This window comes from Stylophora pistillata, chromosome 7 (genome assembly GCF_964205215.1).
Source record: "Stylophora pistillata chromosome 7, jaStyPist1.2, whole genome shotgun sequence".
Lineage (NCBI taxonomy): Eukaryota > Metazoa > Cnidaria > Anthozoa > Scleractinia > Pocilloporidae > Stylophora > Stylophora pistillata.
Window position 1 is genome coordinate 14127316 of NC_142525.1, and position 24223 is coordinate 14151538.

The 24223-nt window shown below is 40.6% G+C and overlaps 1 non-coding gene across 1 annotated transcript; it reads right to left on the reverse strand.

The window, feature by feature from the left end:
- Positions 1 to 14391: 14391 nt before the first annotated feature.
- Positions 14392 to 20946, reverse strand: LOC111319952 (uncharacterized). The gene is made up of 4 exons (XR_015989187.1): positions 20931 to 20946; positions 16658 to 20525; positions 15396 to 16531; positions 14392 to 14839 (listed from the first exon to the last, which is right to left on the reverse strand). It is a non-coding gene; the product is annotated as an uncharacterized LOC111319952 (transcript).
- Positions 20947 to 24223: the final 3277 nt, after the last annotated feature.

A 24223-nucleotide genomic window follows, 5' to 3' on the forward strand; every position in this document is an offset into this window, starting at 1 on the left:
AAATTAAAATTTCCAAGTTCTAACTGCATTTAAACAAGACCCAGAGGGCATATAATTGGATAACAGTACAGCTAGGGACTAAGCCTTTCTTATAATCAGCAACACTTTCAAGCTTACCTACGACTTGTACCCCCGGGGGGGGGGGGTCCCAAATGAAGCAGACGAGGATGCTCGTCGTCTCGCTTAGGGGTGTAAATTTTTGATTTTCGTCTCGCTTTGGGGGTTCCAGGCAAAGCGCCAATATTTTAAGCTGCTAAGGTCTCGTTTAGGGTTTACGCAGAATTACGCAAAGAGAAACAGAAGTAAAATTTTCTTTTTAACTTGATTTGTTTACCGTATTACCTCAAAATTAACTAGTTTTCTATTTTACCAAGTGCCAAAGAGACAATGCATCAACATGAGCGGTCTCTTTTAGGGGTCAAAATTTGCTTAAGCCACGCCCAGATGGTCTCCTTTAGGGGTTAAATTTAAAATTTCCGATGAGCAACCCCGTCTGTTTCATATGGGAGTCCCCCCGGGCTTGTACCTCAATTTCTCGTTTCCAACCATTGCCTTTGGAATCGATCAATTCCAGGCAAAATGTCCCCTTATCTTTATCATCAGCCAGAGTCATATTAAAAATATCAAGGGAAACACTTTCTGGGGTGGACCTTCCACTAAAGCGTTCCTTGAATTGTGCAATGACATTACCGGGACTGTCTGACTTCGTGGTGAAAATCCTTTGTTAAATATTAAAACAGCAAGCTGTGGATCGAACGTCAGACTGTACTTCTATTTCAGTGTAGCAGGTCTCCTATCATTAACCTGTACGATGCCAGGTGTGAGAGCCGCTTCGTTTGAGTTAGAAGTTGTCTTTCTCGGAGTGGGTTCATACCATGTTACACTATCACCACCTGGAGGAGATTTAGACTGCTGTTATAACACAATAATTTAATGATATGCTTTTGATTTCATTAAAACAAGAAGAGCTCTATTTTAATTTTGAGTTAAAACACTGTTAGTATATATTGAAAACAAGACAGCAATCTGCTGCTTTCTTTATTACAATCATCTTAATAAAGTACAATTCATTTTCTATCACGTCGTGAGGAGGTGGAAATTGACAAACCATGTCATCAGATTGGTTCCAAGAGTTTTCTCTCTCTCTCTCTCTCTCTCTCTCTCTCTCTCTCTCTCTCTCTCTCTCTCTCTCTCTCTCTCTCTCTCTCTCTCTCTCTCTCTATCCATTTATGTATATGTTTGTCTACATATGTTTGTCTATATATTTTTTTGTTTGTCTTTCTGCCCATCTTTCTCTATCCATCTATCTTTCTATCTATCTGTCTATCAAAAAGTCTATTATCCATTTGTATACGTTTATCTGTATAATGATCCAGTTGAATGACATGATTAAGATTTTATGTGAAGACGGAGTTGTTTGACGATGATTGATCGCAAATCATTTTTGCAGAAAACGCTTCTGAATCAGACAGAAAGGCGCGCGATTTGCTGTCTGAACTTGAATTGATGAAACAACTAAAACCTCATCCTTACGTCATCAAACTCCTGGGATGCATCACCAAATCTTGCAAAAAGTAAAATGTTCATTATCAGCTATGACTAATGTCAGACAAAATTAGGTTGTATAAGTATCTGTATTTTGGTTCTTCAGCTTCAGATATATATATATATATATCTTTATTAATTTATATAATACTTAACTTACCTTAACATCTTACCCCTTTACAAGTAATTCTCGGAGTTGAGAATCTCGCAGCTACTTTGCTTTCAAATTAAATCTACAAGGATTTTTAAAGTTATTGAGTTGTTAGGTAGTTGATATTTTAATTTCTTATAAATGTTGAATAAACGTTGTACCCTTCCAAGTGGCCGTGGCGTTTATTAGATGGGGATATATATTGGTAGTTTCGCTTCCATCCACAGAAGATAATTGAGTATTGGCGCCACTTTATTATTCTTCCTAGAGCCACTGATAGTGTTTATTGTATACGTTCCTTTTGGAGATCTACTTGGTTATCTAACAAAGAGCTGTGGATTAAATGACACTTACTACAAAGACCCAAATATCAAACCACAAACAAATCTGACCTCACAGCAGCTGATGAAGTTTGCTTGGCAAATCCCTGATGGAATGTTCTGTTTGTCATCGATACCAGTGGGTGTTTTAATTATTCTTTGAGTGACATCGTCATAGAATAAGTGTCTCTTGATACACCTCACTTTTTGTTGACTCCTGAACTCATTACTTAAGAGGCTGTCTCTCTTATTTCCACCCGTTCAATTTTGCGTGAGAAATAATTTTGCCTGAAACTCTGTCAACAGAAAGACTTTACTTTGGAAAGAACTAAATTAGGTTTGGTTTGATTCGAAAAAATTTTCTGACTGCGTTAGGGGCCACAGTTATTTACCAGTCCGTAGGGACCGTGGTAACGTCTCGAAAATTGAAAAATAGGCATATTTTGTAACATCGTAAAATAGTTGATTCGTATAGTTAAGCCACCGAATTTGTATCAGATTGCTTAAAAACCTTTCTAGTTTGCCAAGAAAGTTAGAATTTTCCCTCTCAATATATCTGAAAAGGCGAATTTTAGCATATTCTGACCCCTGTAAATCGCCATCGGCCGATGGCCGTAAATAACCTTGATTTAGACGTTAAGTTTTGGGATTTGGGAACTGGTTGACAACTCTATCCCACACAGCCGTTAAGTTTAGACCTTTATAGGCAAAACAAATGCAAAAACCCCTGTACGTTTTCGATTTTTCAAAAGTTATGACCGTTTGAATCAGCACATGTACGAGCATTCGCGATTTCATCACCTACACCAAAATCGAACTACTGGAGCAGATTTCGTCATAAATACAACTTACCCGCTTTGCAGCCCGGCTTCATGGCTAACTTCAGTATTTTTGTAATAACCAAATTGCTGAAATCCATGAAAACCTCAAGAAATTGCTCGGTTTTGCCTTCGAAAAGTACGCTGCATCCATCGTGATTCGATCGTGGTATCAAAACAAATGGTCGGAATTATGGCCACATTTCGCAGTTAATTACCCATTTAATATCGCTTCCGAGGTGAATTTTTCCAGAATCAGAATATGAGCTCTCCATGTCTGGAAGCTAAGGAGGAAATGAAGGTTTTAGGCTTCTGAAGTGAAGAAATAATCGCTTAAATTTAGATCATTACGATCCAGTTCGATATTGTACTGTTCTCACAAGGTCCGCACAAAAGAGAAGACCGCTGATAGCTTGTGCCGTACGCTGTGTCGTATGATTTTGTTCTATCCCAATTTACACCTCAATGTAATATCTGGGGAGAAGATTGTGGCTGAAAAGAATAAATGCTTTCAAGCTGGAGTTTGATATGATACAATTAATAAATTAATTTCAAATGTCTTGAGTTTGCTTCTCTCGGTTCCGTGTCGATTGTGTCCACAGACCAGCAACTTGTCAATAGCCGGAAAAATCGGCTACAAACGTGATAAAAATTTTGACACATGCTTGGTATGAACAGATGTTATAAGTGTTGCTTCTGGTAAATTTTCAATCGTTTTTATAAAAAAAATATCACTGTTTGCGACAAGCTGAACACACTTATCCCTGTTTTCGTTAAAAATGATTTTGACTTGAAGAGCAAGGCTCAGTACGATGCCTATATCGTGTATCAGACACTGCTTGACATGTCGTCAAACTAGGTACTATCTTTCACTGATTTAGTTCTGAATTCTAAGTGAGTAAAGCACGAAAACATTTAATGTCACAGCTATCATAAACCTTGAGTATTACACTATAACAACGCCGTCAGAACTTGATATCGGAACTAAAGGAAGTTTGTACCTGTAGAAAATATTCTACACTTTCAGCAACTGTATGGGACATTGTTTACATAAGTCTACTGTGAAACACACTGACAATCCTTAATCACGTCGGACAGTTTGTCTACAAGGATCTGCTTTTTGTCTCTCAGTTTTACAGGGATCTCAAAATGACTACAGATGGCTCGCAACAAAACCACATTGAATTTCTGAAGTGTGTTACTGTGGTAACGTTCAGAGAGGTCATACTTGTCGTAGCACATTGGATGCGAGACTTTAATCTCTTTGTTAACTTTGTCTACCAGATCTTGTCTCTCGGAATTCTCCTGGACGCATTGGACATCTTCCTGCTCGTCCAGCGATATCCCGATCACACCCTGATCTTTGCGTCGCATTGCTGCTAGCCGGGAGAAAAAGCTCTGAACTTGGCTCTTTGTCAGCCACTGATCTCTATTGAACAAACGTGCATTTGATTCATTTTTCGCATTTCGCATGTCCACTGCAACTTGGGCGGGGTCTGCTTTTCGCCCAGTTCTTTCTCCAAGTGTAAACCGTGCCGTTAGGTATTCTTTTACACTCTCTGAAAATCTAACACTGCCCCTCGGTTTGCTTACGGCCCATCCTGTTCGTAGAGGCGAGAGGGGCGAAGTATCCCCAGGAGAAATGAGTGGTATACTGGAATCCAACGAACAGCTCGAACACTCGATACCAGCGGTATCTATTGACGAGAACTTAAGGGCCCAGTCCCTTTTGACTATATCATAGTGGCTTAACCTGCTGACTGTATGCTTTCCAACGTCCAGCTGGAGCTCTAGTTGCGAAAACGTTTCGAACACTTCAACACACCCAAGCACGGAGCATTCAAACAATGGCGTTGTACTCTCTGTTTCCTTGCTGTCCTTTGAACGACGCTTGACCACACGCTTTTCAGGAGGATCGTAAAACCCTTGAGATTCTATGGTTTGAAGGGACGTTTCACCTTGGTGCTTGATATAAATCACGTCATATGGGATGTACGATCCTTTACCGATGCCATAACATTTCCAAACTCTCAGACCGGTATCTCCATATTCGAAGTTGTGGAAGCTACTGAAATGCTCAATCTTATTTATACAGAGCCTGAGTGTTCTTTGATTCGTCGACTATGCCAACTGCAGCGGTTGTTCCCTTCACTGGGTGTTGCGTCAATGCATCTCTCATGTCCACGGCAGTTAAAACATCGCGCCCTTCGTTGCAGTAAGCGCGAATAGAGGACTTCATTGGGCAGAGGATACGATCACAAATGTCTTTACCAGACTGCGGCTCCGAGTAGTGATAACTATGAACTTCAACCCCAACTCCTTTTGCGACATCTCTCACAGCGGTTACTAGGGAGCTGTTATGATAGCAACAGGCTTCATCGGACCTCAGATGAACTTTCTGCAGCAAAGGATTCTTGACTTTCAGCTGCTTTAGAAGATCTTCGAGAATTGACGTAACTGCATACCAGTCCTGAGTACATTGATCAAAGAGGTGAGCGTACGAGATGACTTCTGTCGTGTTAGACTGACTACGAGACACAACGCTACTAATGTGCCAACTTAACCCTCTCTCTCCGTACCAGTCACTTTGCTTCTCTCTATATCGCAGCTGCAGAAACTTCATGGCCCAATCTATAACAAGAAGACACGAAGTCTGGTCAAGCTTTGCGATGATATCTTGCTTTGCACATTCCTGACTCACGGACCTCATAATGTGAGCTTTCCACTGAACGATAGCCCCCGAAGATTTCTGGATATCGTACAACAAGTCATTTTTTTGGTCCTCACTGTAAAAAACTAAGGTTTTGTTATAATTAACAATCTGTTGCATCTTCTGCAAAACGGAAGTAATTTTGTCGCATTGAGAGCAGAGAAGCGTGTGTTGATGTGAGCATTGTTCTTGGAAATCTGGATCGTTTGGATCGCTGAGACCAAATTTACGACAGTGGTCGGGACACTCATCTTCCTGGCAGTGACTCTGAAACTGAGTTTTGAGGTACCTCTTACCCTCGCTGAGGGCTCTTCGCAGTTCGTCTGCCACGTTCTTTGCGAGCCCAATCTGATCAAGCTCGTCCACTATTCGGAGGAGTTGCGCGAACCCCGCCGACCCATCAGCTGCTGTGTTATCCAAGCCGCTCAGGGACTTCTGTTGAGAGGCTTCCCTTACCTCGAGGATGCGAAATAGGGTTGAACGGCTCAGTGGTTCAAACTGCTCTTCTTCGCAGAACTGAAGGTACTGCTTGACCATTGTTGACCTTGTGACTTTGCGAATGACATTTGGCATTGTGATCTTCTCGCCACTGCTGAGCCTCAGTTTCCTCGTACTAAATGACACGTCTTGATAAAAGTAGGGGCGGTTCGCGAAGTCTAAGAAATGGTCAAGCTTTATTGGTGGCAGTCGAACTCGATGTCATGGCGACTTTTCGACTAAATAACCTGGACCACATTCTCTTGCATGAGCTCTAGCGCGTCTAATTTGCCACTCGGTTAACTTTGCGTATGGCTCGTGGATTTTCTGAAGTGTCTTAACTGGATATCGATACGCATACAGGCTAAGAATTTGGGTCTTCAAGGTACTCGTCATGGCGTTGCTGTAGGCTTGCATCAACGGCACAAGGTCCATGTGGCTGGTCCCTTTATCGGGTGTGAAACAGGCCTGAAATAGCTCTTGTCCAGCCTTCGGCGCTATGACGTCACAAACGAGACTACAAGCTTCAGTAGCCTTGTCGAAGCAAATCTCTTTCTCTTGTTCTTTTGCCTCCTCCCATGTACTTTTCAGCTGAAAGGTCAAAGGACTGACGCGGCCACCACCGGTTGCTAATGGGTTCAGTTTCTCCATGGCATCTGTAAACGCCGACATTGCAAACTCGCTGGCACTTTCAGCTGCCTCGTCGTCTCCAGAGCTCTGGCTGTCGGTCCCAGATCTGCATCCTAGAGTCCAATCAGATATAAAGGCATTCGCTTTCGGTCGAGGCGGTGTCGCGGCAGGCGTTGATGTAACCGTTGCAAGATTTATAGCTGCCATTCGTTTGGCGAGTCTGGGAGTTGAGAAAAATCAAACAAAAATTAGAAGTCCTCCCGCCATGTGATTAAGTGAATAGTGTGTCTACCACTGAAAGTTTTGAGCGCATTGTTACGAAAGTAGAATTTAGGTCATCTCCGTCAGCATTACGCGCAAAAAATTCCGTTCTGTTCACAATCAGCATCACCGCGTGCAATTTTATGGTACATTATCAACCATTTTCTCTTTTAAAGTCGTCCAATTTAAAGCCAAAACACTGTTTGTCACTTTTTCGAAAAATTTTCCCATTTTTGCCATGCACCAGTAAACATAATTTGCTTACTGCATCAGCAATGTTGCGCGAAAAATTTTAGTGTGTGGCCTCGCCGAGGAAAACAATTTTGCTTGAGTGCGCGCAACATTTCCATTGAACGTTTGTCCTTGAAAGTTCTCTAGGTGTCAATGCATATTATGGTCTGCTTTATTTATAGGATCAGGTAGCGTTATATCACCTTTAAGGTTCGTCCTCTTGCTGGTTACTTTCTTCGGGACGTTGCCCTTCCAACAACGTCATGCTCTCCGCGAGTTTGATCTTGTGCAGCTTGTAACAAGATACACAGATTACTCAAAAGCACGAAGTACAACAATAATGCAAAATGATAATAAGCAGAGTAATACTTATAGATAACAAATAAAAATAGTTGCACTATGATCACGTGACCCTTGGGTACTATCTTAAAATTCCAATAGGGGGTGTGCTGCAAAGGTTGTTAAACTCGACTCTAGGGATAAAAGGACGAAAATCGATGCCTTCTGGGTTCTATATCAATGACGCAAAAGGGCTTTGTGTAAATGTATAAACGTCAAAAACAGAAGGAATATTATCTTGCAACAGCGTAAACATTGGTGTCAAATAACTCTCCAAGTTTATTTATCTGGTATCTCGCCTTGCGCGTATGACATAAAAAATGCTTTTGTAAACATGTAGATGTTGAGAGATAAGGTAGGGCAGAAAAACCCAATATATTACACATTTTTCAGTACAGTTGCTGTTTCCCGATTATAAACATAATTGACTAACGTCACAATTTTGTAGTGTTGGAAACTTTGGTTGTAGATTTCAAGTTTGCTTCAGAGCATTGTTACAAGTCGAAGTGTGATTAAAGTTATCAAGTTGCACTAGCTGCCACATAGCCTCCTTGCGGAATGACGGTACGTATCTTGCGACGAAATCACAGCAGCTGTTTTGTTTTATACTCACTTGGGTCCGAGCTTTGGCCCAGATGTTCATCAAATCCAAAATACTGAGTTCTGACATTTACCGCACCTCAATATATGTGTAGATCTAATCTTAATTTAAACCCTGGTCAACATTTCAGGACAATACCTTATTGGTAAGCTATAATTTACATAATCATACTTACGGGAATCTGTTGGAACGAGTTCTGAAAAGATAGCATTAATTTCCCTTGACATATCGAGATGAACTGCATTTCTAGTATTTAGCTGCTTTTTCCGGCCGTTGTGCAGCGGGTACTGGCAAGTGCGACGTGGTCGCGAGTTTTTACCCATGTTTCCTCTATGCTTTTCGCAGATCCAAAGTTCTTCAAGTTGATCGGGGGAAAGGTCGTGTGGCAACCCTGACCTGTTAACTATAAGCTCATATTCTTGTACCTTTCCTCTAAGCTGACCTAAGTGACATGCTTGTAGATGATCATTGATGTCACCTCTACATGCTGAGAGCTTTATCAACCTCGCTGAGGACTCGCTACAGACTGAAGCCCTTCTGGTTTCGAAAAAGCACTTGCATGCCATACTACACTTACAGGCCTTCCAGAAAAATAAAGGGCCAGCGGGTTCACCCGCAATGGTCAATGCGGACCTCTGTGAAAACAAAACCACGGCTGTGCTCGATAGTGCAATCGTTCAGCCTTAAATTCCAAATTTTAGCCCCCAAACTTCGACATATAGACTTGTGGAGTTCTATGACTGATTCTTGAAGAGAATGCAGCAGCGATCCAAAGTTTTAACAGGACATTAAGCGCGAAACATGGCTTTAGTTTTCGAGTTTAGTTCGCAATAACCAGTTAAAGAAGAGTGTTGATACACGCCGACCGCTGAAGTTTGAAGTTATTTGCTGGAGTTATCATTAAGTTCACCAGTTTGGGGAGCGAGGAATATCTGAAATCTCACATAAAGCCAAGGTGCGCCGAAGGTAAGCTGTATTTATGACGAAATCTGCTCCAGTGGTTCGATTTTAGTGTAGGTGAAAAAATCGCGAATGCTCGTACATGTGCTGATTCAAACGGTCATAACTTTTGAAAAATCGAAAACGTACAGGGGTTTTTGCATCTTTTTGCATATAAAGATCTAAACTTAACGGCTGTGTAGGATAGAGTTGTCAACCAGGTCCCAAATCCCAAAACTTAACGTCTAAATCAAGGTTATTTTCGGCCATCGGCGGATGGAGATTTATAGGGGTCGGAATATGCTGAAATTCGCCTTTTCAGATACATTGAGAGGGCAAATTCTAACTTTCTTGGCAAACTAGAAAGGTTTTTAAGCAATCTGATATAAATTCGGTGGCTTAACTATGCGAATAAAATATTTTACAATGTTACAAAATATGCCTATTTTTCAATTTTCGAGACGTTGCGACGGTCCCAACAGACTGGGAAACAATTATGGCCCCTAACGCAGTCAGAAAATCATTTCGAAACAAACCTAATCTAATTTAGTTTTTTCCTAAGTAAAGTCTTTCTGTTGACAGAGTTTCAGGCAAAATTATTTTTGACGCGAAATTGACCGGGTGGAAATAAGAGAGACAGCCTCTTAAGATGTCATCCCGTATTAGCTGAGGCACACTCATCTATCGTCTCGTTAGGGGGCGTTTTCAAAAGTAAGGTTTTTTTCTTTGTCGAAGGTTATTCATCGAGATCTTGCTGCTCGTAATGTGCTGGTGGGAGAAGAGGAAACTTGCAAAGTGACGGACTTTGGAATGGCCAGAGACGTACAGCAGGACAACATTTACGAAAGAAAAACCAGGTGTGAATGATTCAGTTTAAGAAAAAGACTTAATGTTCTTATGGATTATGTGGCTGAAGATGCCTCACTAGCGTGACTGCTCAAAGAAAACAAGCTGAGTAAATCCTGTTTAGTTTACAGGAACTCTCGTTACTTTGTTCTCGCCATTTGAAGCATTGGTAATTTTTAAGGACTACGCCAACTCCTAGTAATTTTGCTTCTTATTTAGGGGCGCCTCGCTGTAAAATGGACCGCTGTTGAGACGTTGCTCTACGGAAAATATTTAACAAAGAGTGATGCGTGAGTACAAGGACGACATGAAGATTGCATTTAGGTTTAATGAGAATGGTTTTGTATGAACTGTTTTCAGGTCTGGGAAAAGTTATTGGGTCACTTCTTTTGAATTTTGTTGAGGAGAAGAGAGAAAATGGTTAACCAATAAAAAGTTGAAAGTTAGTTTATATTTTCATGCAAAAGAGTAACCATTCCTCCCTTCCGTTTCTCCTTGGGAGAGACTTACGGTTTCTGTTTTTTACACTTAGGCTAACGATTGCGGGCAAGAAATGTTATATCGTTAAATTCATCCCGTTTTCTTTACAGTTGGAGCTACGGAGTTCTCCTCTATGATATTTTCACGATTGGTAAGTTACAAGGCTAAGTATTTCAACCTCAGTAATTAAGGTGACACGAAGTCCGAAGTTAAGTAAGCATGGTGTACCAGTCTGTGCAGAATTTGACAAGATAAATTGGTTTTATGAACTGAGTTAATGACGTAAATTGACCACGGTAAAGAGTTTCAAAGCTGACGTTTCAAACTTCGGCCCCTTTGTCATTTGCTCTGATTTTAGGTATGGCATAATGACAAAATGTTGGAAAGACGACCCTAACTTGAGACCATCTTTTGAAGAGTTAAGGAACGAACTCAAAGAATTGGAAAACGAGTACAAGGTAGAATTATAGAGTTTACAAAGAGACCTCCTCTGATTTTTTTCTTTTCAAAGTTTGTTAGAATCTACCACTATCAACTTTGCTTGATAACACTGCGTCACCATGAAGGGCTCGAGGCGTAGTTTATGGTATCAATTTATTACACCTTTACAGCAGTTTTTAATTGAGTGTGGAAAGCGATCCCGAGTTGCTTTCGTTTTCGTTACTTCTCTCTGTGACTGATCTAGAAAATTCATGTTACCATCCCACCAATCAAATACAAAACTAAAGCCAATCCCAGCTTGGTTACACACGTTTCTCCGCGTTTTAAGCGGCCAGGTCACTTGATTTTACTTCGAATTCTTATTGAATAAAAACGATGTTAGCCTTTCTTCTGATAGATAGTTGTGAGAACACTGGGTTTTGTTTCTCAACACTCGTTGTAAAACTGCACTATCTAAAATGAATCGTGTCAGCAAGCTGCTCTCTTTATTTTAAATCACTCGTTTTTTCTCTGTCTTTTTTTTCTCTACAGGGGTTGATAAATTTAATAAGTTAAGACGATCGACTCTACGTTAAAGTTGACGATCTAGCCGAGTAAACAAGTGAATTCTCAAACAGGAAGGGATGGAGTACTGAATATTGCAACCCATGAGATCTTATATATTTCACATTAACACATATTTTTGGTGATAAAACAACTCTTCAAAACCAGCTGTTTAACAGCAAAGCGAGGCAAAGTGCAGCTTTTCATAAAATTATTCTGACATATATTTTTAAAGTGCCACCATGATCAAAATTTCGCATTGCCTTTTCTTTTCACTAGAAGTAAGAAATACTTACCATGCCAAGTTTAATCGCAAAATTCTCACTGGAAGTATGATTAATTCAACCTTGTTTTTCGTTTTTGGTCGCCAGCCATTACTCAATTCAAGAATGGCCGAGTGTGGCAAAAAGAGTTGGCACTAGTTGGAGCCTTTCAGAAGTGACATCATATGCGCAGCTCGACCTAAAAAAACGTGGCTAAATTTGTATGCCATTTGGAAGAAGAATTCGAGGAAGAATACATCTTATAAAACGCCTAGAATTTCCACTGTGGAATATCTCACAACACACGAAGTGCGATGCGAAAGTGCGCATATGACGTCCCGGGCCAACTCATGTGTAAAACCGCTTTTCAGTTCAGTCGCTGGCTCTCGGTTGCGAGCTGGGTAATGGCGGACGGGTTTTTCGTGAATTTCGGCCAACTATATCAAGGCGTATCTCGCTTCCATCGACCTTAAAACTATCGCAAAGTCCAATTCTAACCATATTAACTTGATTGGCGCTAAAAAATGTCAAAACCAGAGACAAAAATTCTCGTCGAAGTGGGACTTTAAGCTTTTAGTCTTGAAAAGACGAGCAATTTTGTTTAAACGAATTTAAAAAGCTGCAACCCAAATTTTCCCCCTAGTGTTTTCGCTTTTTAGTATAATTACTTTGGTGACTATAGAGATGAGCGCGCTCTGATTGGTCAAGGAATGCGTCATATCTCGCTATAATCACCTCGTGCGAGGCAAATTTCAAAATTGCTACCTCGCATTTTGTTTTACGCGGGAAGGGATAAACGCAGTAGAAGAAGAAAATACAATTCTGAAGAGCACAAGACTTGCTGAAAAGTTTGGCGTGACGCTTTTCAAAAGTGAGCCGCTAAGTTTTTGTTGCTGGAATAAAATGAGCTTGTCAAATTCTGGAAGAAACCTGCGGTTCCTTTCGATACGAGTAATGCATGCAACTATAACATAATTTACAATCTCAATTTACAAAACGAATTTACAACAGAATGCGAAAGTACCTTGGGATTCCCTTCAGGCTCAGTGAGTTAAATATAAGTTGTCCAGACAAAACATGTATTTTCTTTTAAACCGGGTTTACAAATCTACCCAATAAATATTCCAATATATTTTACAAGGCGTGATGACTGCTATAGCCCTCGTATTGAAATTTCTGAGATATTCATGAACTTGTTAAAACTCATCATGTGATACACACGCGCGGGTTCGTCTTTCAGAAGTAAGAAGCACATAAATGGAGTGGGGGGCAGCGCCCAGTTTTTACGCCCCATCAAAGTATCGACTCTCTTCAGTCTACATAGTTCTCCTGTGAAGATTAATTCGCCAGCTATCCTCACAACGCCTTACTTACACACACTGACAACAATTTGACTTGACAAATAATGATAAACGGGACTTCTCAAACTTCACGGCTATTGACTGATCCTTTGAAAACGCACATCTGAGTCTCCCAAGCTTTTTTTTCCAATCAAACTCGAAAGTGCATAGTACCACAGCATTCGTGGATATCAGTTAGGGCTCTCAGCTAAATTTTAGAGTCTTTCTAAAACTTCTATCTCTGCGGATTTTGAAAGTTATACGCTTATTTGAATTGATGAAATTTAATCTTTATTGTGAAGCTTAGAGAACAGAAACAAGGAAATAAAGAGGTATAGCTACAATAGAAGACGAAAGTTGTACTAATCATGATATTGTAAGCGCCAGTGAAAGTTCTTATAACTGGTCATTTTACTCGTGTGCCAACATTGAGTTGTCATTGGTTGATGATGATGTTAACCTTTGTTCTGATTGGTACGTTGTCATGATGACTCTGGTTTTGGTTTTTTAGACACTCAATTGAGAACTCCTCTATCCAATACCTAGGCCATTGAAGTTGACCTTTATTTCACCCCGATCTGCGAAAAACATGCGAAGTACTTTATTTCAACCGGTCACTGTTGAGACTTAACAACACAACAAGAAATTATTTTCCAAGAGATAAAAGGACCGTCCACTAGGACATAAATACTTGGGAGTTCAGATAGATGAAAAACTTAGCTGGGATGGTCATATTGACATGATTTGTAAGAAGGCCAGTGCGGGTATTAGAGCGATGGGACGTATTAAGCCCTTTGTTCCTGTAGATACTCTTGACAAGGTTTAGAAGAGCCTGGTACTGCCTTACTTTGATTATTGTTCCCCCCTCTGGGACAACTGCGGAAAACTCGTACAAAGACAAGTTACAAAGATTTAAATCGTGCTGCTAGGGTTCTTGCTGGTGCCAATTACGATATTCATCCACTAATATAATCCAGACCCTCTCTTGGGACACACTTGATGCGAGGCGGCTTCGCGCCAAGTCAACATTGATGTATAAAATACTAAATGAATAAATAAATACAGCACCCAACCTTAGGAACTCCTTTGTTAAAAGGAATGTTGATCCGACTGATTACCACCTCAGAAATAGTGCTACAGATCTGACACTTCCTAAACCGAAGAGAGAGTTTCTAAAAAGAAGTTTTAATTATAATAAACCAAACGTAGGCGTAATTCCAACTCGTTTATTGTGTGTCTAATCTGTAATCGCTTCTTTATATATAGGTAATATGAGAATCACTAATTTAATCAATCAACTGTCACTTTACAAACAAAATGAAATATCTGGTTTCACAGGTAAAGAAATTGTTCTCGCGTGGGGGCGTCTCCATGTTTCCGACACTCCCCAAAGTTTATTCACTGCGTGAGAAACTTTCAAAATTTACGAAATAAAAATAAATCAATGTTCAATTGTTCACCAACTGTTCAATTGTCTGCTGATTTCTCCAACAACCGCTGCGGTGCGTCGAGGTCTCGCAATGTTATCTCGCATAACTTGATTATCTGGTTGAACAATAGCGGGTTGCGTTGAATGTGTGACTTCATTGATCGCCTTTACTTCAATTGGAATCAAACGTTGCACTACTCTTCGAAGATAAACAGGACGTTTATCTCTGCTTGTTGTCTTGACGACAGCTGCACGAACCCTACCATCGGTTCCAGGAATAAGTTCTTCTGCTTTCGCCAGTTTCCAATAACATCTTGTCGTCGAATCGTTCATCAGCAACACGATATCTCCGATCGATATTTCTCGAGCACCATTTCCCTTGTTTACAAAGCACGACTGCTCTCGTAAACTAGTAAGATACTCTCTTCTCCACTGCTTAGTTGACTGCTGAAGTAATTTCTGGAAAATCAATTCCCTTGTAGTTTAAATAGCAAACACAATTCTCAGTAGTTACTCGACAATTAACATGCAAACAATAATGTGGTAAATAGATCAACTGTAATTAAATTTGACTAGTGTAACTGTATTGTTATATATGTATTGTAAGTAGTGTAAGTTAATGTAGTTTAAACATGGTGTAAAAAGTAATTATAGTGTAAGTACATGTGTAAGTGTAATAAACAATGCTGTATTAATTTTAAAAAAAAATTCCTGGCGTCGCTTACCGCAGGAAAAAAAAAAAATAAAAAATAAAAAAAAATAAAAAAAACTCTTGTGATGTCGAGCTCTTCTTGTCAATGACCTGTAGGTACTAATGATCTCGTAATGTGAGCTGTTTGGCGTTGAGCTGATCCGGCGACCATAGATAAGATCCGAAGGTGTCAAAGGGTAAGAAATTGAATCTGCGTCGTCTTACATGTATGTAATGGGTCTTGTATTGATTACTGACTCGATTTCCACTAGCACAGTTCGAAGTTCTTCGAAATTGAGAGATGAACGACCAAGGACTTTTTTGAGAGGTCTCTTAATACCAAAAATCTCCCCACCACGGGGCCCTTTCAACAATGAAATGCCAGGAAACTCCTTGGTTTACTAGGTATCGCCAAACTTCGTCTGATCGTGCAATCTTGCGTACTTCTTTGCACGAAGACTTGAATGTTTTGGCATTATCCGATGTAAGAGTCGCGGGCAGACCTCTTCGGCTGGCAAGCCGTCTGAAGGCTAGCAGAAAATCTTGAACGCTAAGGCTTCTACATATTTCTAAGTGTACAGCTCTTGTTGACGCGCATGTAAACAAACATATGTAAACCTTCGATTCGTTGCGTTCAACTTCAGGACTCTTGGTTTCAATGAACAGTGGCCCAACAAAGTCGAGACCAACATGCGTAAACGGAGGATCTTCAGATACTCTTTTGTCAGGCAGATCGTTAGGTGGCAGAGAGCTGTAAGGCATTCCTTCGTATTTGCGACATGTTACACATTTTGGAATAAATTTCTTCACGGCTTCTCGTCCACGAAGCACCCAGAACCCTTCCCTTAATGTTGTCAGAGTATCTCGTATTCCACTGTGTTGGGCAGATTCGTGTGACTGCTTTATCAGTAGCTGAACAAATTCATGGCTTGCTGGTAATAGGATAGGTTTCCTTGAATTCTCAGGTAATGGTGAATTGTTCAATCGCCCCTTACACCTCACAACGCCTTCTTGTAGGTATAAGCCAAACTGTGTGACATACGTTGGCGGGGTCGACTTGTGATCTTCGCGCTGCAGGAATTCAATTTCCTTGGTGAACGACGATGCTTGAACTGACTTGATCCAGAGATTCTCGGCTTCCTTTAGATCAGTGGCTTTTAAACTCACTTCTTCTTCGGTACTCTCGTTTCGAACTCCATTCTTGAACTTCCTTGCAAACTTGATAACCAGGGCCGTTACACGGAGCAGACTTGTTAAGTTGTGAAAGCGCCTTGTGTCGATTATCTGATTAATTCTCCTCTCTGGAGTGTCGTCTGAATTATTCACAAGTGAATGCGTGACAGATGGTGGATTCTTTCCAGCTTCTTCAAGAGCAACCTTATCTTCGGATTGTGTCGATCGGTTAACGGACCATTCAGATTTTAGTTCGTAAAGGAATGCGGCGCCATTCCACCAAGTCGTATCTGTGGAAAGTTCCTTAGCGGACAAACCACGAGAAGGTATATCTGCAGGATTCAATTCGCCCGGTCAATGTCTCCACTCATCGTTGGTAGTCAATTTTCGAATTTCTTCCACACGATGCTGGACGTACTGTTTCCATACTCGCTTGTTTTTGATCCAGCACAAGGCAGTCATCGAGTCGGTCCAATTGATTGTTTTAAATTGTTTTTCGTTAGAATTGAATTCGTGAACAAGTCGTGCGAGGAGAGCTGCTCCAAGTAATTCCAGCCGCGGGATAGACTGTTTCTTCAACGGCTCTACTCGTGATTTTGAGGCAACCAAACGAACGTCAACTCGTTCGTCTTGATAGAGTGAACGCATGAAAATAACTGCTGCATACGCACAATGAGAGGCGTCGCTGAAACCCCGAAGCTCTATTTCTACAGATCGTGACTGAAAATAACAACGCGGAATTCGTACATTGCTGAGGCATTTCAATTCTTCAAGTAGCGTGTTCCAAGTGATGGGCAAAGTACCCTTTAAATCGCTATCCCAGTCGATTTTGTCTAGGCAAAGTTCTTGAAACAAGATTTTCATTCCAACGGTGAAAGGCATCAGAAATCTGATGGGATCGAATATCTTGGCCGTCAGTTTCAGAACTGAACGTTTTGTTGCCGGAAGTGAACTGCCATATTTGTACAATTCTCTGAGATCGAAGAAATACTCATCAGACTCAGTGTCCCAATTAAGTCCTAGAACCTTGACAATCGTGCCGTTCTTCACTTCAGAGCTACTAGGTGTAGTCGGTAATTTGGCGTATGACTCGTCGTCTTCTGTCGTAATATCTTGATTCGATTTGGCTTCACTTGAATTTTCAACACTCTCGATCGCTTTCAACAGGGTGCGCGAGTTTGAATTCCATTTTCTAAGGTTGAATCCGCCTTCGACCATAGTTTGCTTTGATTTCTTGTAGACGACGAGAGCCTCCTCGTCACTTTCTGTTCTGGTAATCAGGTCGTCAACGTACAAAGACCTTTCTAACATTTCCGCCATCTCCGGTTCGCTTTGCTTGCACAAACGCAAGTGATGCTTTATTGTGGCTCCCAGGATTGAAGGCGAAGGGCGTAGACCGAAGACAAGTCGGTTGAATCGAAACTCTGCGATCTCTGGTTTCTTCGCGAACGGATCTTCGAACCATAGAAATCGGAGCATGTCTCGATCTTCTTGTTTAATGCCCACCATCAAAAATGCTTTCTCAATATCTGCAGTAAGCCCGATGGCATTCCAGCGAAACTTAGTTAGCATGTGGAAGATATGGGGAATATAATTGTCTCCAAATTCTAAACAATCGTTCAGAGAAGGTTCCTCCTCAGAATTCTTGGCTGATCCATCACAAACGATGCGAACCTTTGTCGTTTCTCTATCCTTTCGTACAACAGCGTGGTGAGGTGAATAAGAAACCCTCTTTGTATTGAGCTCGTTCGTATCGTTTAAATTTGGCACCTTTTCGACGATTTCCGTTCGCGTTTGCTCTTGTATAATCTTGTCATATTCGTGAAGTAAAATCGGCTCGTGTTTAAATTTATGATGCAAAGATCGCAGACGCGTTTCACACATTCGATAATTGTTTGTACATGGCAAGCAGTCTTCCTTCCATGGGAGAGCAACTTCGTAATAACGACCATTAAAAGAGACTTCTTCGTTTCGCTTAGCTTTAAGTGTTAAATGAGTTGCTGATTCGATGTCGTCTGTGATTCCGATGCTTTCGGTTTCCCAGAACATTTTCAGCATATTAGTGATCTCGTCAGCTTCATTCGTTTCGTTTAACAATGGTTTGGCACAGATGACAAGATTCGAGACGACATTGGAAATTTCATGGACATGTTGCTCTTCGGTAGGGCCTGACAGAAGCCAACCAAACTTGCTGTTCATGACTGTGGGACCAAATTCACCGCGGATTGATTCTCCAGTGACAATGTCCCTGTAATAATCTGAGCCAATGAGAATATCAATAGAGTCTCTGTCGATCGCAGAACGGTCTGCTAAATCTAAATCTATCAAATGTGGGTATTTCGTGACGTCTATTCTCTTAGGAAGTGGTGAACAAATGACTGGAAAATTAAGCGCTGAAATCTCCACGTACTCATCTTCATTGCCTCTTAGTGGCAAAGTAACAACGACATTTTTGTTTACGATAAGCGTTTTCACCAAAAGTGTTAAGGTGAAGGGTCTCAGTGGACGTTGCAGTTAAACCCAGCCTCGCTTTGATGTGGTCGGTGACGTATGAACGTTGTCTGCCATTGTCGAAGAAAACTCGTACGGGAATGGACTTGGATCGGTCTTCGTTTGTTGCTATCGCGGTAGCAGTTTTGTAACAAAATGCTCCCCTTGGCCCTCGCGGTCGACGTTGCGGTTACAGTGCTCCCCAAGGATGGAGTTTCATTTCCTTCTTCAGGTTTTGTTGTGTGGTCTATTTCAATCGTAATTGGTTTTCTGGTGTGACTCACAAGAGTCCAGTTTTGCCCTTCCCTCGAATTCTGATCGTTCAAACCAGACGTAGAGGAGCTGTAATCGGGGTTCTTTGGCACAACTTTTCGGCACATCGACTGATGATGATGGCCCTGACATCTTCCACAGTTCCTTTTGCATGAGCCACCATGGTGATCAGGTTTGAAACAAACGTAACATCTTCGACCCTTTCTCAGGATTTCCAAACGAGCATGAGGGTCACTCACATTTTCACAGGAAGCAGAGTAATGTAATCCACCACAATAGACGCATTTAATTTGATTTCCCGAAGACGAAAATCGTTTGCCATCTTGATACAAGAGCGCATTCGTGGTCGGCGTTTTATGATGATTAGGGTGGAGTTTCTCAAAGCTCACGTTGGTCTTCACACCCTCACCAATCTCGCGTGCCTCAACTTCCTGACGGATCACTTCTAACAGGTCGGACATCTCCACACCTCCCTCGGGGTATTTCTAGCTATTTGAATTCTAATTTCATGAGATAACTTTGACATGATCCCAGGAATCAATAAACTCCCATACTGGTGAGAACTTACACCCAACGATTCCAAACCTCTTATGTTAATGCTGAATTTTTCATAAACGAGACGAGGTTGGGACGCTTTATCGCTAGTACATGCTGGAATTTTAAGCATTTCATCCATATGAGTCGATATTATGTTCTGCACTCTGCCGAAGCGTTTGTGTAATATCTCGATGGCAGACTTGTAGTTGGCCTCAGTTCTAGTTAGCACTTGAATCGCTCTTGCTGCCTGTCCCTCCAACAGTGAATGCAAGTGATTAAATTTGTCGATTAAACCCAAATGAGTATTAGCGCGTATGGCGCTGTTAAAGCTGTCCCAGAAACCTTGGCGTTGCGTAATTTCTCCTCTGAATTTCGGTAACACTAGTTTAGGTAATTCGCTATAGGCTAATAAGCCACTTAGCGTTCATACCAAAGTTAGTATGTGAATGAGAGCCCATACCTGAATTTCCTGATGATTGCATGTTTTCAGCGTGGGAAGTTGAAGCGACGTCAAAAGAATGAAATCCACCATAAGCTGCACTCCCGGGCGATTGGAGTTGAACATTGTTTTTAGAAGCCAAAGTCGAAGTTCCACTTGATCCAGAAGGCGTAATCGATTGTTGAGAACAAGGGGGCGTAGTATTGTCGTTATTCGTTGTTGGGACAACCGAAAGTCCGTCTTTGTTATCCATTAAACCCGTGGCTTCATTTAGGACTAGCAATAGATCAATTACTCGTGAATTGATTTCATCCGATTCTTCTATTTCGACTTCGACCTCTTCCACCGCGCAATTCTCTATGATTTCTTCGTCGAGTGTTTTTACCAAAATTAACTTCTCGTCTAGAGAAACAGCAATAGCCTTCAGGCGTTTCTTGTCACTCGTTTCAGCCTTGAGAAGACCATCCGCTTCATTCACTAGTTTTGTCATAACAGTCCTATTTCCACCTCGTTTGGCGCGAGTACGTGGTAGTTTTTCGGCCAATTCGTGTCTTGTGTCTCAGGGTATCAATGCCCCACGTTGGGCGCCATATAATAAACCAAGCGTAGGCGTAATTCCAACTCGTTTATTGTGTGTCTAATGTGTAATCGCTTCTTTTTATATGAGAATCACTAATTTAATCAATCAACTGTCACTGTACAAACAAAACGAAATATCTGGTTTCACAGGTAAAGAAATTGTTCTCGCGTGGGGGCGTCTCCATGTTTCCGACATTAATCATAGCGGTACAATCCTTTGGAACCAACTCCCAAATGAAGCAAAAGAAGCGGAATCGATATATTCATCTAATAAATGTATAAAAACGTAATTGGGTCATGTCACATTACATGTGTTGATTATTTACTTAGTTTACAATATATTCTTAGTTTGTTATAGTTAAATTTTTGTAGTTTTAGACTTACCTATATTATTGATCATTTACTTAGTTTATATACACTTAGTTCATAATAATTGAATTTTTAGGATTTTAGACTTACAATGTTATTAGTCTTGTGGCATTAGTTATAGTTTCTCTTATATCTGTATAAGCACGCCCTCCATGGAAACCAGCTGAGTGTTGTTGGGGCTAGCGTGTTTTTGATTTAAATAAAGTATACCAACCAACCTTTACTTTAAATAAAGTATAACCTACCAACCAAGCGGATTCTATCGCGTTGTAGCGTACGAGGTTGCCGAAGTTGCATAATTTTTCATAGCTTTACGGGGGTACAACGGCTATCTAGGTGTATTTTCAACTTTTCGAAAATAAAAAAAGCGCGATGGAACTTTTTGATATAATTTCTGAAAAAGGTTCATTAACATATAGCAGGGTAGTTAAAAAAAATGTAATGAATTACGAAAAATTGCGACTCTCGGCGAATTCTCGATATCTATGGTCAGTGGCTCTTAAGACAAGTGTAAGGGAATATTTTTTAGTTGACATAGCCTCATCTAGCCTGCTTGCAGACGGTGGTTTGTGTTTTTAAGGTCGAGATTTAGCGCCTCGAATATTGGGTCGCCATATTGGGCGGGTGGAAGATTTGTGACGAGGGAGAGATTTGACGAGTGACAAAGCGAGGGGGAGGGGGAAAGTGAGTTTGACCAGAAAAACCTCACGAAGTCTTCGAACACCGAGTTGTATGACACACTCGGTGATTGCGGTGACTGGCTGATCTCGCCAGGTGTGCCCGGTGCGGGGATTGCGAGTTTTGGCGTGTAAATCGTGGATCTCTGATATGGCGGATATAGACTATTAGTATCCAACTACACTTAGACGCAGCGAGGTCTGTACAAAAGAGACCGAGGGCCGATATTCTTCCAGTACGGTTCCGAGCAAGCTTGGTTGATAAGAGATTTATTATACGACTGAAGTTCAAAGCGACACAAGTGCGGTATCATTCGGGACCATTCGGGACAGTGCCCGGTCCAATACTTAGAGAATATTGGACAGGCAATAGAGCATTTTGATTGGTTGATTTTAGTTATTGGCCCTCTGACTGCCCGAGTCGTGTAATAAAAGTAATTTATTGACTGCAATGATTGAGATTAGATTTTTTGATAGATTCAGACATAAACGTTTTTTTTTTTTACATTTAACCTCAGACATAAAGTTAATTTCTTTTTAGTGGCTTATTAGATTGTATGTCTTGGTCAAATCCCGGGTGTCAAATCCATACGAACGCGTCTTAACCATATCATGAACCTACCAGATATTTCTGATCTACTTGACTTCGAGTTCTTTCTGTAACGTGCATGAATGGGCTTCACGTCAATTTCAAAGGCACTGTAGAGTGATCATTAGTTAATTGAGACGTTACTCAAGAGGTAACCACATGGAGGGGGGGCTTGTGATGAAAAAATTGATTTGATGAGAAAAAAAGGAGTATGGTAGCAAGCCTTCGATCTTCCTTTTCTTATCGGGCTAATTAAGGAATTGAATCAGGGGCAAGCGACCTTTTTCCATTGGAACTATTTCATTTGCCACAAACTGTTAACAACAAAAAAAGTTGCTCTTGTCTGGAAAGGAAAGAAATCACGTTCTGTCTTGTGTGATAGCGACACACTGATTTCACTTTTTTTTATTCTTCTGTCTGGAAATATCTTTTAAACTAATCCACGTTTGTGTATTAAAGGTGTGCCGATAAGATAAGAGACTAGGGGAGACTACAATTACTGCCTCTTAATATGACGCTTTGTTCGCGTAGGTTTAACAATCGATAACTGTTGTTTTAGGGCACAGCATTAGCATATATTGGTAGATTAAATCTTCTCCGATGAGTACTCTTGTATCCATTTGCTTTTCATTTGTGATAGCTTCTAATAAGTGATGTGCAAGCTATTTCCAAACATTTTTTCCTTTTTTCCAGCTCTTTCTCTGAACTACTCGATTCTATGTGGTTTACAAATAGAAATAGATTAAGAAAAAATTGATAAACAGTGTCTATACACTTCGGAATCGCTAGGAGTACCACCAATAAAGACAACGGACCAAGTGGTGGGTCAAATTTAACATTCAAGTGAAACCACAACCATAAAAAAGTAATTGGAAAAAAATCTTACCATCTCCAGAGACAACCGAGGAGTAAGTCCTTTTTTGTCCTTTTTCTTGTTTAGAATAATCCATCAGTACAAGGTTTATATTCAAAGGTATACATAATTAACGCGAAATGGTGTCGAGTAACTGACGATCTCTCAATTTTTAACTGGAGACGGCTGGTAGCTGCCTTGATAGCTCCCATTGTGTGTTTAATATATATTTAAGGTAGAGTGTTAATTTGTAATAGTTCGGAGATTTTTAAAATTGAAACTATTAAACTAATTGGAAATATTGCATTTGTTTAATCTTCTGCAATGGTTCTGGCTGGAAAAGCGTGCCGGCTTAATGGTCATTGCACCCTAGACATCCTACAAGTGTGTAAATGTGTGGAGGCGAATTTAAAACGGGGAGTAACCATGCATGTGATGGACTAGCATCCCATCGAGGGGGAAGGGAGAGTACAAATATTTCGTCGCTTAGGCTGTATGAGCTACTGGCCTGACGCAGACGTTTTTAAATTCTAATACGTGCATCTCCATGAACATTTCTGGTAAGTGTATTTTTTTTCGAGACCCTCAAAGATAAATTTCGCATTAAATTATTTGATTAAGTTGTGAATTTACTATTAATTTTTAGTCATCAATATTCTTATTTATTTATTTATTTTTTTATTTATTTACTTCTGTTTTTTTTTTAATTTATTATTTTTCGGGAATTCCGGGAATTCCGGGAATTCCGGGTCTTCCGGGTATTCCGGCACTCGATATTTTCCAAACAACCAACTTCATATATTCATTCTAACTTACCCTGTGTTTACATTTGAGCTTTTACTAAGGAAAACATTTACTAAGGCCAAGTTATTTGACCTTGGTACATTCCTCCAGTGTTTACACTAGCTCAAATAACTCAAGTTGATCTGTCAACACTCCCGCCATCTGTATTATCTACGTCATGAAATCGAACTGGCGGGAAATTCTAAAATCATGCTCGCTTCAAGAAGTAAAGTGGTGGCTTTCGTGGCCATTGCTTTTTATTTCTTAATTCAAGAGCTGCAAACAGAAACGTCAAGATTGTGAATATGCAGCATCCTCCCTGGTGGGAAAATACCACGACCATTATTACACAACGAAGGATAGAATTTTGTCTGGAAAAAGTTGTAAATAATACTGAAAATGAAAA